At 35.2% G+C, this 12,712-nt stretch overlaps 1 non-coding gene across 1 annotated transcript; it reads right to left on the bottom strand.

The window, feature by feature from the left end:
• Positions 1–10,568: 10,568 nt before the first annotated feature.
• LOC112838709 (U6 spliceosomal RNA) lies at positions 10,569–10,671 on the bottom strand. The gene has a single exon (XR_003212082.1). It is a non-coding gene; the product is annotated as a U6 spliceosomal RNA (small nuclear RNA).
• Between the last annotated feature and the right edge of the window lie 2,041 nt (positions 10,672–12,712).

Here is a 12,712-nt window from a genome sequence, read left to right as displayed (position 1 = left end):
GAGATCACATTCGCATAACTTCTATTATAATATATTGTTATAATCATTCTAATTGATGATTAGTTATTGTTGTTAATCTCTTACTGTGTCTAATTTATAAATTAAACTGTCAGAGGTATTTTCATATAGGAAAAGACCTAATAGATATAGGGTTAAGTACTATCCATGGTTTCAGATATCCACTGGGGGTTCCTGAAACATATACCCCACTTACAATGGGAAAGTACTGCGCTGTGTTGTGCCTCAATATTTTTAGTTGTATTAATTATATACAACAGTGGGATAGCTACAGATAATAAACACAATTCAAAGGCAGCATATCCAGGTAAATTTTGCACAAAGTTTTGTAAAATCAAAGTTGCCTTCAGTAAACAATTCAATAAATGTGCATTATATTTTATTACAATTTAATAAATGTGCATTACATTTATACATTTACATTTATAGAGATCATTTGTATAAATGTAGTTTCGCTAAAATAGTAGAATGGCAAACTGACATTGTCTGGGTTGATATCAGTATTGTTTAAATGCTTACAGATAATTTATTCATTTTTTAAATGATTCAAAACAAAGTTATTTCTAATTCCAGCCATGAAGGAATAATGGATATTGGATCTGATCTCCCCTAGCCCCATAAAAAAAGTAAGAAATGGGCAAAACATACAAAGGGACTACTTTTTGGTGTTGGGCAAGTACAGGGCTGTGGTCCTTGAGAGAAGGGAAATGATGCAGTGAACTCAGCATTCAGTTTCCTGAACTTTCTTAACTGCAGCACAGGAAAGTGAGGCCCAGGGTTCTTATGGAGCACCATTTGGGTGTGCTGAGTCAGCTGGAATTTGCAAGGTATAGTAAAAGAAAGGAAGGCCCAAGGCAGAGATGAAACCCCAGCAATTTGTACATAACTTTTGAGTCTTTGGCCAAATGCTGTGTTTCAGAAGAGAGATTCTGGCAGTTGCCCACTGCCTGGGGATGCTGGGTTTCTGACCAAAGTAAGAGATCTGACTAAATGCTCCAGGTAGGAGTTGAGAATCCAGATAGGAGTTGAGAAATCAGAAGTCCATGCTTTAAGAGTAGGAATTACGGGTACATGAAATAACATATGTAACTCTCAAATGCTTTGTACTAAGTAAAAGCCAGATTCTGCAGGTTACATAATTTAACATTGGATTTATATGGTATTCTTGCAAGCACCAATCTAGCAGAGATAGAAAATAGTTCAGTTGTTCTTTAGGGATGCACTTAAAGGGGAAAGCTGATAACAAAGGGGCACAGTAGAATTTTGGGGGGTTGTGGAACTGTTTTATATCAAGGCTTGGCAAACTTTTTTCTATAAAGGGTCATATAGGAAATATTTTAGAACCATGTGTGGTCCCTGTCATAGATCCTTTTTTGTTTCTATTTTTACAACCCTCTATTAATGTAAAAAAGGTTCTTACCTGAAGGGCCAAACATAAGCAGACTATGGGCCAAATTTGGCCCAGAGGTCGTAGAGGATGATCCCTGCTCTATATTTTGATTTTGGTGACTATGATATATTTGTCAAAACCCCTAGAATTGTATGCTTAAAGCTACAAATTTCACTGAATGTAAATTGTGTTTTGATAAGTGGGAAAGAATCAGGTAGAGTACATGCTCTAACCACAATAAGTAGAAAATTTAAAAACTCCGTATCTATTTTTTTAAAAGATTTTATTTATTTATTTGAGAGAGAGAGAGAGAGAGAGCATGAGCAGAGGGAAGAGGCAGAGGGAGAAGGAGAAGCAGGCTCCCCACTGAGCAGAGAGCCTGATGAGATGCGGAGCTCGATCCCAGGACCCTGGGATCATGACCTGAGCCAAAGGCAGACGCTTAACTGACTGAACCACTCAGGTGCCCCTCCATATCTATTTATTAATTTGAATTTGTAATTAAAGCAATTCCCACAATGAAAAATTCAAATCCAAAGCACCTCATAAGGAATTCTTTCAAATTTTTAATAAAATAACATCACTAATGTTCTACACACTCTTTTATGTAATTATAGAGTAAAGATACTTCTCAAGTTATTTCAAGAGGCCAACGTAACTCTGATGCCAAATCTAGCTAAGGGCGTTATATATGAAGGAAATTACAGACAAATACCCATTGTAAGCATAGACATAAAGTCCAAATATTATCAAATTGAATCTAGCAAGATATAAAGACATTAGATTATCATAACCAAGTGGGTTTTATCCCAGCAATGAAAAGTTGGTTTAATATATGGAAATCAATCCATGTAATTCACACATTAACACATTAAAGAAGAGAAATCACATAATTTCTGTTACAGAACACATCACCAAACAACAAAGACTACACATTCTTTTCAAGTGTCTTATCTATACCAAGACAGACCATATTCTGTAAAACAAACCTCAACAAGTTTAAAAGCATTGCATTCGTACAGAGTATATTCTCTGATACAATAGAATCAAAGTAGAAGTCAGTAATAAAGGGTAACAGGAAGATCTCCAAACAGCTGGAAACTAAACAACACACTTCTAAAGAATACATGAGTCAAATAGAAAGTCTGAAAGGGGAGAAAAAAAAAAAAGAATTGAACTGAATAAAAATGAAAACACAACACATCAAAATTCCTCGGACACAGGTAAAGTAGGGCTAAAGGCAAATTTACAGCACTAAATGCACACATTAGGGAAGATGAAAAGTTTCAAATCAAGAAAACCCATGTTCTTACCACAGGAACCTAGAAAAGAAGAGCAAAATAATCCTAAAACAAGCAGAATAAAGAAAATAATAGAGGTAAGAGAGGAAATCAATAAAAGTGAAAATAAGTAAAGAACTGGTTCTTTGAAAACATCAATAGAATTGACAAACCTCTCACCTTACACCCATTAGGATGACTGATATAAAAAACCAACCAAAAACCAGAAAATACCGTGTTGGTTAGAATGTGGATAAATTAGAACCCTCGTGCACTGTTGGTGGGATCATAAAATGGTATCATCACTGTGGAAAACTGTATGACAGTTTCTCAAAAATTAAAAATACAACTACCGTATAATTCAGCAATTCCACTCCTAAGTATGTATCCTAAAGAACTAAAATCAAGATCTTGAAGAGATATTTGCATACCTATGTTCATAGTAGCACTATTCATAATAAGCCAAGAGGTAGAAGCAGCATAAATATCTCTCCCCAGATAGTGAAGATATAGGTGTGTGTGTGTGTGTGTGTGTATAAATTTTTAAATAATAACTCAAGTAACTCAAGAGAAAAAAAGTCCAATTAAAAAATGGACAGAGAATCTGAATAGAGATTTTTCCAAAGAAGCCATACAAGTACATAAAGAGGTACTCAACATCACTAATCATCAGGGAAATGTGAAGCAAAATCACAATGAGATATCATCTCACACTTGTTAAAATTGCTAGATCAAAAAGACAAGAAATAGCAAGTGGTGGCAAGGATGTGGAGAAAAAGGAACTCTCGTGCATTGTTGGTGGGATTGTAAATTGGTGCAGCCACTGTGGAAAACAGCATGAAGCGGCCTTAAAAATTTAAAAATAGAACTACCGTATGACCTTGCAATTTTAGTTCTGAGTATTTATCTGAAGGAAACAAAATCACTATCTCCAAAAGATTTCTGTACTCCCATGTTCACTGAAACATTATTTGCAATAGCCAAAGCATGGAAACAACCTAAGTGTCCACTGACAAATGAATAAATAAAGAAAATGTTCCTCTCCACACCCAGCCACTCACCCTCTCCCCACCAATACACAAATACACACAATGGAATATTAATGAGCCATGAAAAAAGGAAAAACACCCTGCCATTTGCAACAACAAGGATGGATCTTGAGGGTATTAGGCTAAGTGAAATAAGTCAGACAAAAACAAATACTGTATGGTCTCACTTACATGTGGAATCTAAGAACAAAAACAAAAACAAAAGCAAAAAACAAACTCATAGATGCAGAGAACAGATTGGTGGTTGCCAGAGTTGGGGGAGGCAGATGGGCAAAATGAATGAAGGTGGTCAAAGGGTATGAACTTCAGTTTATAAGTAAGTCCTGGGGGTGCAATATACAGCATGGTGGCTATTGGTAACAATATTTGTTTATTGTATATTTGTATTGTATTGTATTGTATATTTGAAAGTTGCTAAGAGAGTATATCTCAAAGGTTCTCATCACAAGACAAAAAACTGTAACTATGTGTGGTGACAGATTTTAAATTATTGTGGTAATTATTTCATAATATATGCATGTATCAAATCATGTTGTACACCTAAAACTAACACAATGTTGTATTCCAATTGTATCTCAACAAAAAATAAATTATCTATCCTATGAGTTAGCAATTACACACCTAGATAATTTATTCAAGACAAAATTTTTGTTCACAGACTTACAGAAGAATATTTATTGCACTTTTGTAAATAATAGCTAAAAATTGGAAATAACTAAAAATCTATTTATAAGAGAGTGGATAAACTACGGTATTTTCCATATAACAGAATACAACTCTGCAACATGAAGGAATGAACTACCGATACACAAAACAGTATGAGCAAATCTTAAAAGCATTAAGCTGAGTGAAAGAAGCGGTACACAGAGTATATACTTTATGAAATTTTAGATAAAATCAAAGGTAAGTGATTATGATAGAATTCAGTTCAACAGTGACTTTGGTGGGGGGTGGCATTTGTTGGGAAAGAACACAAGGGAACTTTTTGTTTTGAAAATATCCTGTGCCTTGAGATGTGGATTTCACCATTATATACATATTTCTACACTTATCAAGCTCAACTTATAAAAATTTATATTTAAGATATATGTATTTCACTCTAAGTAAGTTATACCTCAATTTTTAAATATAAAAAAATTTAAATATAAAGTAAGTTTTTTTTTTCTTCTTTTTTTTAGTCAGATTTATTAGGGTCCAATTTACATAGAGTAAAATTCACTTTCTCGGGGCACCTGGGTGGCTCAGTCGTTAAGCATCTGCCTTCGGCTCAGGTCATGATCCCAGGGTCCTGGGATCAAGCCCCGCTTCAGGCTCTCTGCTCCGCGGGAAGCCTGCTTCTCCCTCTCCCACTCCCCTGCTTGTGTTCCCTCTCTCGCTGTGTCTCTCTCTGTCAAATAAATAAATAACATCTTTAAAAAAAATTCACTTTCTTTCCCCTGCTTAATATCCGTCACCCAGTTACCCCATCCCCTCACCCCTCTCCCCTCCAGCAACCCTCAGTTTGTTTCCTACGATTAAGAGTCTCTTATGGTTTGTCTCCCTCTCTGGTTTCATCTTGTTTTATTTTTTCCTCTCTTCCCCTATAATCCTCTATTTTGTTTCTTAAATTCCACATATAAGTGAGATCATATGGTAATTGTCTTTCTCTGACTGACTTATTTCGCTTAGCATGATACCATCTAATTCCATCCATGTTTTTGCAAATGGCAAGATTTTGGGTTTTTTGATGGCTGAGTGGTATTCCATTGTATATGTATATACCACTTCTTCTTTATCCATTCATCTGTCAGTGGACATCTGGGCTCCTTCCATAGTTTGGCTATTGTAGACATTGCTGCTATGAACATTGGGGTGTAAATGCCCCTTCAGATCACTACATTTGTATTTTTGGGGTAAATACTCAGTACTGCAATTGCTGGGTCATAGGGTAGCTCTATTCTCAACTTTTTAAGGAACTTCCATACTGTTTTCTAGAGTGGCTGCACCAGCTTGCATTCCCACCAACAGTGTAGGAGGGTTCCCCTTTCTCCGCATCCTCAACAACATCTATCATTTCCTGACTTGTTAATTTTAGCCATTCTGACTGGTGTGAGGTGGTATCTCATTGTGGTTTTGATTTGTATTTCCCTGATGCTGAGTGTTGTTGAGTATTTTTTCATGTGTCTGTTGGTCATTTGTATGTCTTCTTTGGAGAAATGTCTGTTCATGTCTTTCTTTTTTTTTAAATTTTTTATTGTTATGTTAATCACCATATATTACATAATTTGTTTTGGTGTACTGTTCCATGATTCATTGTTTGTTCATAACACCCAGTGCTCCATGCAGAATGTGCCCTCCTCAATACCCATCACCAGGCTAACCCATCCCCCCAGCCCCTCCCCTCTAGAACCCTCAGTTTGTTTTTCATGTCTTTCTTGACTGAATTATTTGTTCTTTGGGTGTTGCGTTTGATAAGTTCTTTATAGATTTTGGATACTAGCCCTTTATCTGATATGTCATTTGCAAACATGTTCTTCCATTCTGTCAGTTGCCTTTTGGTTTTGTTGACTGTTTCCTTTGCTGTGCAAAAGCTTTTTATCTTGATGAAGTCCCAATAGTTCATTTTTGCCTTTGTTTCCCTTGCTCTTGGAGATGTGTCTATCAAGAAGTTGCTGTGGCTGAGGTCGAAGAGGTTGCTGCCTGTGTTCCCCTCCATGATTTTGATGGACTCCTGTCTCACATTTAGGTCTTTCATCCATTTTGAGTCTATTTTTGTGTATGGTGTAAGGAAATGGCCCAATTTCATTCTTCTTTATGTGGCTGTCCAATTCTCCCAGCACCATTTGTTAAAGAGATTGTCTTTTTTCCATTGGACATTCTTTCCAAATTCTTTGTGGAAGATTAGTTGACCATAGAGTTTAGGGTCCATTTGTGGGTTCTCTATTTCATTGATCTATGTGTCTGTTTTTACACCAGTACCATACTGTCTTGATTACAATATGTAATAGAGCTTGAAGTATGGAATTGTGATGCCACAGCTTTGGTTTTCTTTTTCAACATTCCTCTGGCTATTCAGGGTCTTTTCTGGTCCCATACAAATTTTAGGATTATTTGTTCCAGCTCTCTGAAAAAAGTTGATGGTATTTTGATAGGGATTGCATTGAATGTATAGATTGCTCTAGGTAGCATAGACATTTTAACAACATTTATTCTTCTAATCCATGAGCATGGAACATTTTTCCATTTCTTTGTGTCTTCCTCAATTTCTTTTATGAGTTTTCTGAGTACAGATCCTTTGCCTCTAGATATCTTATGGTATTTGGTGCAACTGTAAATGGGATCAACTCTAATTTCTCTCTCTTCTGTCTCATTGGTAGTATATAGAAATGCAAGTGATTTCTGTGCATTGATTTTATATCCTGTGACTTTGCTGAATTCCTGTATGAGTTCTAGCAATTTTGGGGTGAAGTCTTTTGGGTTTTCCACAGAGAGTATCATGTCATCTGCAAAGAATGAGAGTTTGACTTCTTCTTTGCCAATTCAGATGCCTTTTATTTATTTTTGTTGTCCGATTGCTGAGGCTAGGACTTCAAGTACTATATTGAACAGGAGTGGTGACAGTGGATATCCGTGCCATGTTCCTCACCTTAGGGGAAAAGCTCTCAGTTTGATATTTGATGACTCTCAAAATGATATTCTCTGTGAGCCTTTCATGAATGGTTTTTATGATATTGAGGTATGATCCCTCTATTCCTACACTGTGAAGAGTTTTAATCAAGAAAGGATGATGTACTTTGTAAAAGATTTTTTCTGCATCTATTGATAGGATCATATGGTTCTTGTCCTTTCTTTTATTTATGTAGTGTATCATATTGCCTGATTTGGAACCACCCTTGCAGATGTGGAACCACTGGGATGCAAATGCCCCTTCAGATCACTTTTCTATATGTGGAACCACCCTTGCAGCCTAGGAATAAATCCCACTTGGTTGTGGTGAATAATCCTTTGAATGTACGGTTTCATCCTATTGGCTAGTATCTTGGTGAAAATTTTTGCATCCATGTTCATCAGGGATATTGGTCTATAATTCTTCTTTTTGATGGGATCTTTGCCTGGTTTTGGGATCAAGATAATGCTGGCCTCATAGAAAAACTTTGGAAGTTTTCCTTCCATTTCTATTTTTTAAAACAGCTTCAGAAGAATAGGCATTATTTCTTTAAATGTTTGGTAGAATTCCCCTGGGGAAGCCATCTGGCCCGGGACTCTTGTTTGTTGGGAGATTTTTGATGACTGCTTCAATTTCCTTAGTGGTTATGGGTCTGTTCAGGTTTTCTATTTCTTCCTGGTTCAGTTGTGGTAGTTTATACATCTCTAGGAATGCATCCATTTCTTCCAGATTATCTAATGTGCTGGCATATAGTTGCTCATAATATGTTCTTATAATTGTTTGTATTTCTTTGGTGTTGGTTGTGATTTCTCCTCTTTCATTCATGATTTTATTTATTTGGGTCATTTCTCTTTTCGTTTTGGTAAGTCTGGGCAGGGGTTTATCAATCTTATTAATTTTCTCAAAGAACCAGCTCCTAGTTTCGTTATCTGTTCTACTGTTCTTTTGGTTTCTATTTCATCGATTCCTGCTCTAATCTTTATTAATTCTCTTCTGCTGGGTTTAGGGTTTATTTACTGTTCTCCAGCCCCTTTAGGTGTAAGGTTAGGCTGTGTATTTGAGACCTTTCTTCTTTCTTGAGAAAGGTGTGTATTGCTATATGCTCTTAGGACCACCTTTGCTGCATCCCAAAGATCTTGAACAGTTGTGTTTTCATTTTCATTTGTTTCCATGAATTTTAAAAATTCTTTAATTTCCTGGTTGACCCATTTATTCTTTAGTAGGATGCTCTTTAGCCTCCATGTATTTGAGTTCTTTCCAAATTTCCTCTTGTGATTGAGTTCCATTTTCAAAGCATTGTGGTTCAAAAATATGCAGGGAATGATCCCAGTCTTTTGGTACTGGTTGAGACCTGCTCTGTGATCCAGTGATCTATTCTGGAGAATGTTCCATGTGCATTCAAGAAGAATGTGTATTCTGTTGCTTTAGGATGGAATGTTCTGAATGTATCTATGAAGTCCATCTGGTCCAGTGTCATTCAAAGCCCTTGTTTCCTTGTTGATCTTCTGCTTATATGATCTGTCCATTGCAGTGAGTAGGGTGTTAAATCCCCTACTATTATTGTATTATTATTGATGTGTTTCCTTAATTTTGTTATTAATTGGCTTATATAATTGGCTGCTCCCATATTAGGGGCACAGATACTTACAATTGTTAGATCTTCTTGTTGGATAGACCCTTAAGTATGATATAATGTCCTTCCTCATCTCTTATTACAGTCTTTGGTTTGAAATCTAATTTGTCTGATATAAGGATTGTCACCCCAGCTTTCTTTTGAAGTCCATTAGCATGATAAATGGTTTTCCACCCCCTCACTTTCAATCTGGCGGTGACTCTGGGTCTAAAATGAGTCTCTTGCAGACAGCAAATGGATGGATCTTGCTTTTTTATCCAATCTGATACCCTGTGTCTTTTGATTGGGGTATTTAGCCCCTTTACATTCAGAGTAACTATTGAAAGATGTGAATGTAGTGCCACTGTATTACCTGTAAAGTCATTCTTTCTGTATATTGTCTCTGTTCCTTTCTGGTCTATGTTATTTTTGGGCTCTCTGCTTAAAGAATCCCTTTTAATATTTCCTGTAGGGTTGGTTTGCTGATTACAAATTCTTTTAGTTTCTGTTTGTCCTGGAAGCATTTTATCTCTCCTTCTATTATGAATGACATTCTAGTTGGATAAAATATTCTTGGCTGCATATTCTTCTCATTTAGCACCTTGAATATATCATGCCAGTCTTTGGCCTGCCAGGTCTTTGTGGATAGGTCTGCTGCCAGTCTAATGTTTCTACCCTTGTAGGTTATGGACTTCTTGTCCTGATCTGCTTTCAGGATTTTCTGTCTCTGAGATTTGCAAGTTTCACTATTATATGTCCAGGTGTTGATAAATTTTTATTGATTTTGAGGGAGATTCTCTGTGTCTCCTGGACTTGGATGCCTGTTATGTTCCCCAGTTTAGGTAAGTTCTCTGCTATAATTTGTTCCAGTATACCTTCTGCCCTTCTCTCTCTCCTCTTCTTCTGGGATCCCAATTATGCTATATTGTTTCACTTTATGGTATCACTTATATCTAGAATTCTCCCCTCATGATCCAGTAGTTGTTTATCTTTTTCTTAGCTTATTTTCCAACATTTTCTCTTCTGTATCACTGATTCTCTCTTCTGCCTCATTTATCCCAAAACTGAAAACAAAAATTAAAAAAAAAAAAAAAGAGAGAGAGAGAGAGAATATAATCAGACAGGTGAACAGAATAGAGCAATACACTGGATCCTGTGTGTATTTTGGTCCTTGTGTTAGAAAACTAGATCCCAAAATTTGAAGAAAAACTTATATAAGTATAAAATTAAATACAATGTAAGATAGAATATAACCAAAAAATGAAATTTACAAGACAACAAAAAAAGAGGAAAAAAACAGAAGAAGGAATATAAACAAACAGATGAACAGAGCAATACACTATATCCTGAGTGTAATTTGGTTGGTTTGTTAGAAGAAACTACATCTCAAAATTGTAAAGAAAGAAAAACTTATATATATACAAAAATAAAATTACATACAATGAAAGGATAGAATGTAACCGTAAAAATGAAAATTGAAAAAGATTTTTAAAAAAGAGTTGATAAAATTAGAAATTGGTTGAAAAGGAAAGAGGAAAAAATTAAAATTGAAAGACTAAAGAATTGTGGAGAAAAAAATATGGACCGCTTCATGAATTGGCATGTCATCCTTGCACAGGGGCCATTCTAATCTCTGTAACATTCTAATTTTAGTACATGTGCTCTGAAGCGAGCACAGAATTTAAGTTCTTATTACAGTTCTATTTACTTTTTTTTTTTTAAGTTATGGGGGGTTTTTTTTTTTTTATCACGTTCCTACTGGGTAGTTGGTTTGGGTGCTTACCACATTATAAAAATTAACTTACTAACTAAAAAATGTGAGCCATGCCTAGATGAATAATGAGAGTGCATGATGAACAAGGATTATGATGAATCCAATCATATGTTCTTGAGATAGTCCTTTCATCACCATCATCATCATCATCATAAAAGGAGGACTTTGGTGTTCTGATTTGCCTCAAAGAAAAGCCTAGACTAGGCAGAAGAGAGTGGATAGGTAGCACTTCTGTTTATTACCCTATTATTTTCTTAAGCATGGTTTTTGATTGAAGATGGATCTTAGATGATTCAGTTTTATATTTCTTGGTGGGATCTTGGAGCTCAGGCAACATAATGTAGCAATGATTAAGTCTAGTGGCTATTGGTCAATTCTCTGTGTTTGCATCACAGCTCTGCCACTTACCATCTGTATGATCTTGCGCAAGTTACTTAATCTCTTGTCTGAGTTTGCTCATCTGTGGGAGTGATAATCTCTTTCTCAAAAGGTAATACTTATCTCAAAAGATTGCCTCGAAAATAAATAAGATAATATATTGAAAGATGTCTGGCACATAGTAATTAACTCAGTAAATATTAATTGTTGTTATTGCCAATACTAATAATATTCTATACTGCTGATCAAAAGCAAAACTACTGTTTTGGAAATAAAATTAACGAATGATAAGACTTATGCCATTATTGAAATGTATCAGAGAAAGTGATACCAATTTTCCAAAGCTATCGTTAAAAAAACCCTCTATAATATTCTCATAGGTCATGTCATTATTAAAATAGTGGCCTCTAGATGTGTTTATAAGTGTGTCTTGACATAATTCAAAATATGATTGACACAAACAGAGCACAGTGCTCTGTTGAATGGAATTAGTTAATTTTAACTACTTAAATATTGGAGAATTATTTAGCACTGCTGAAATAATAAGTACCTGTGTCATCATAATTAGTGTTAATCTCCTCTTCTTGGTAGATAACTATCAAGTTCATAATTCTTCTAAGGTCTGTCATGATTCATGATAATAAAACCATGACCTTATTATATAGAAGGGTAATTATTTTCCTCTTCACTCTTGCAAGTGGGCAATGATCCAATTCCTTGAAAAAGAATATAAAAATATCTAGCTGGAAAGTAAAAAGAAAGTCCAAGACTCATTTTTCTCTTATACATTTAAATTGCTGTCTTGCTTGATTCTGGCAATGATACGATAGATGTAGATTTTGCAAGCATATTAATAATTGGAGGCTTATCTTAAACTCACAGAGCTTAAAAGACATATATCCATAGAACCAAAGGCAGATGTAAAGTTAATCAAAGGCCTGAAGATTCCCGCTATTTTTAGCCGAGTTTTTTCAATGAGATTAAAAAGAGTTCAATAATAATCAATATTTCAAGAGTTAATTCTAAAATCTCCTTGCTCCTCACATAAAGAATTACAACAAGAGCACAAAACTTCAGGTGATCAAGTAGAAAGATATCAAAGTTTGAAGGCATATTAAATAAACAACTGGGCTTTTATTTTTTAAAGAGTGGCAGGTTATACTTTCTTAGGTGTGGAAAACTACATATGAATACTTTCAGATGGAATTATAACTGAGGAATTTATGGAAGTAAAAGACTTGATGTAGAACAAGATCTTCTCTTAAGAACAAATTTTAAATAAATCTACTTTAATTGAGCTTGCATTGGCTAACCATTTTAGTCCTCTCCATAGTTAGGACCCATAACTACTTGAAATTATACTTAAATTATGCAGTTGTCTTGGGACCTTGAAGCTGGGAGAAAATAACTTTCCATATGTTATGAGAGTAACATGGTTCCTCAAAAATCCTAAATAGAACTCTGCCAAGTAAGAGATGCATCTTGGAATCTACCATCTACCATTATTTTTAATTCTAAAAGCCTTTAAATAAACTTTAAGTTTGCTTAAAACAACCTATTGTTGC

Source organism: Callorhinus ursinus, unplaced genomic scaffold (assembly GCF_003265705.2).
Source record: "Callorhinus ursinus isolate GAN/ISIS: 27379988/994484 unplaced genomic scaffold, GSC_fseal_2.0 scaffold28, whole genome shotgun sequence".
In the NCBI taxonomy this organism is placed as follows: domain Eukaryota; kingdom Metazoa; phylum Chordata; class Mammalia; order Carnivora; family Otariidae; genus Callorhinus; species Callorhinus ursinus.
This window is presented reverse-complemented; position numbering and strand designations above follow the sequence as displayed.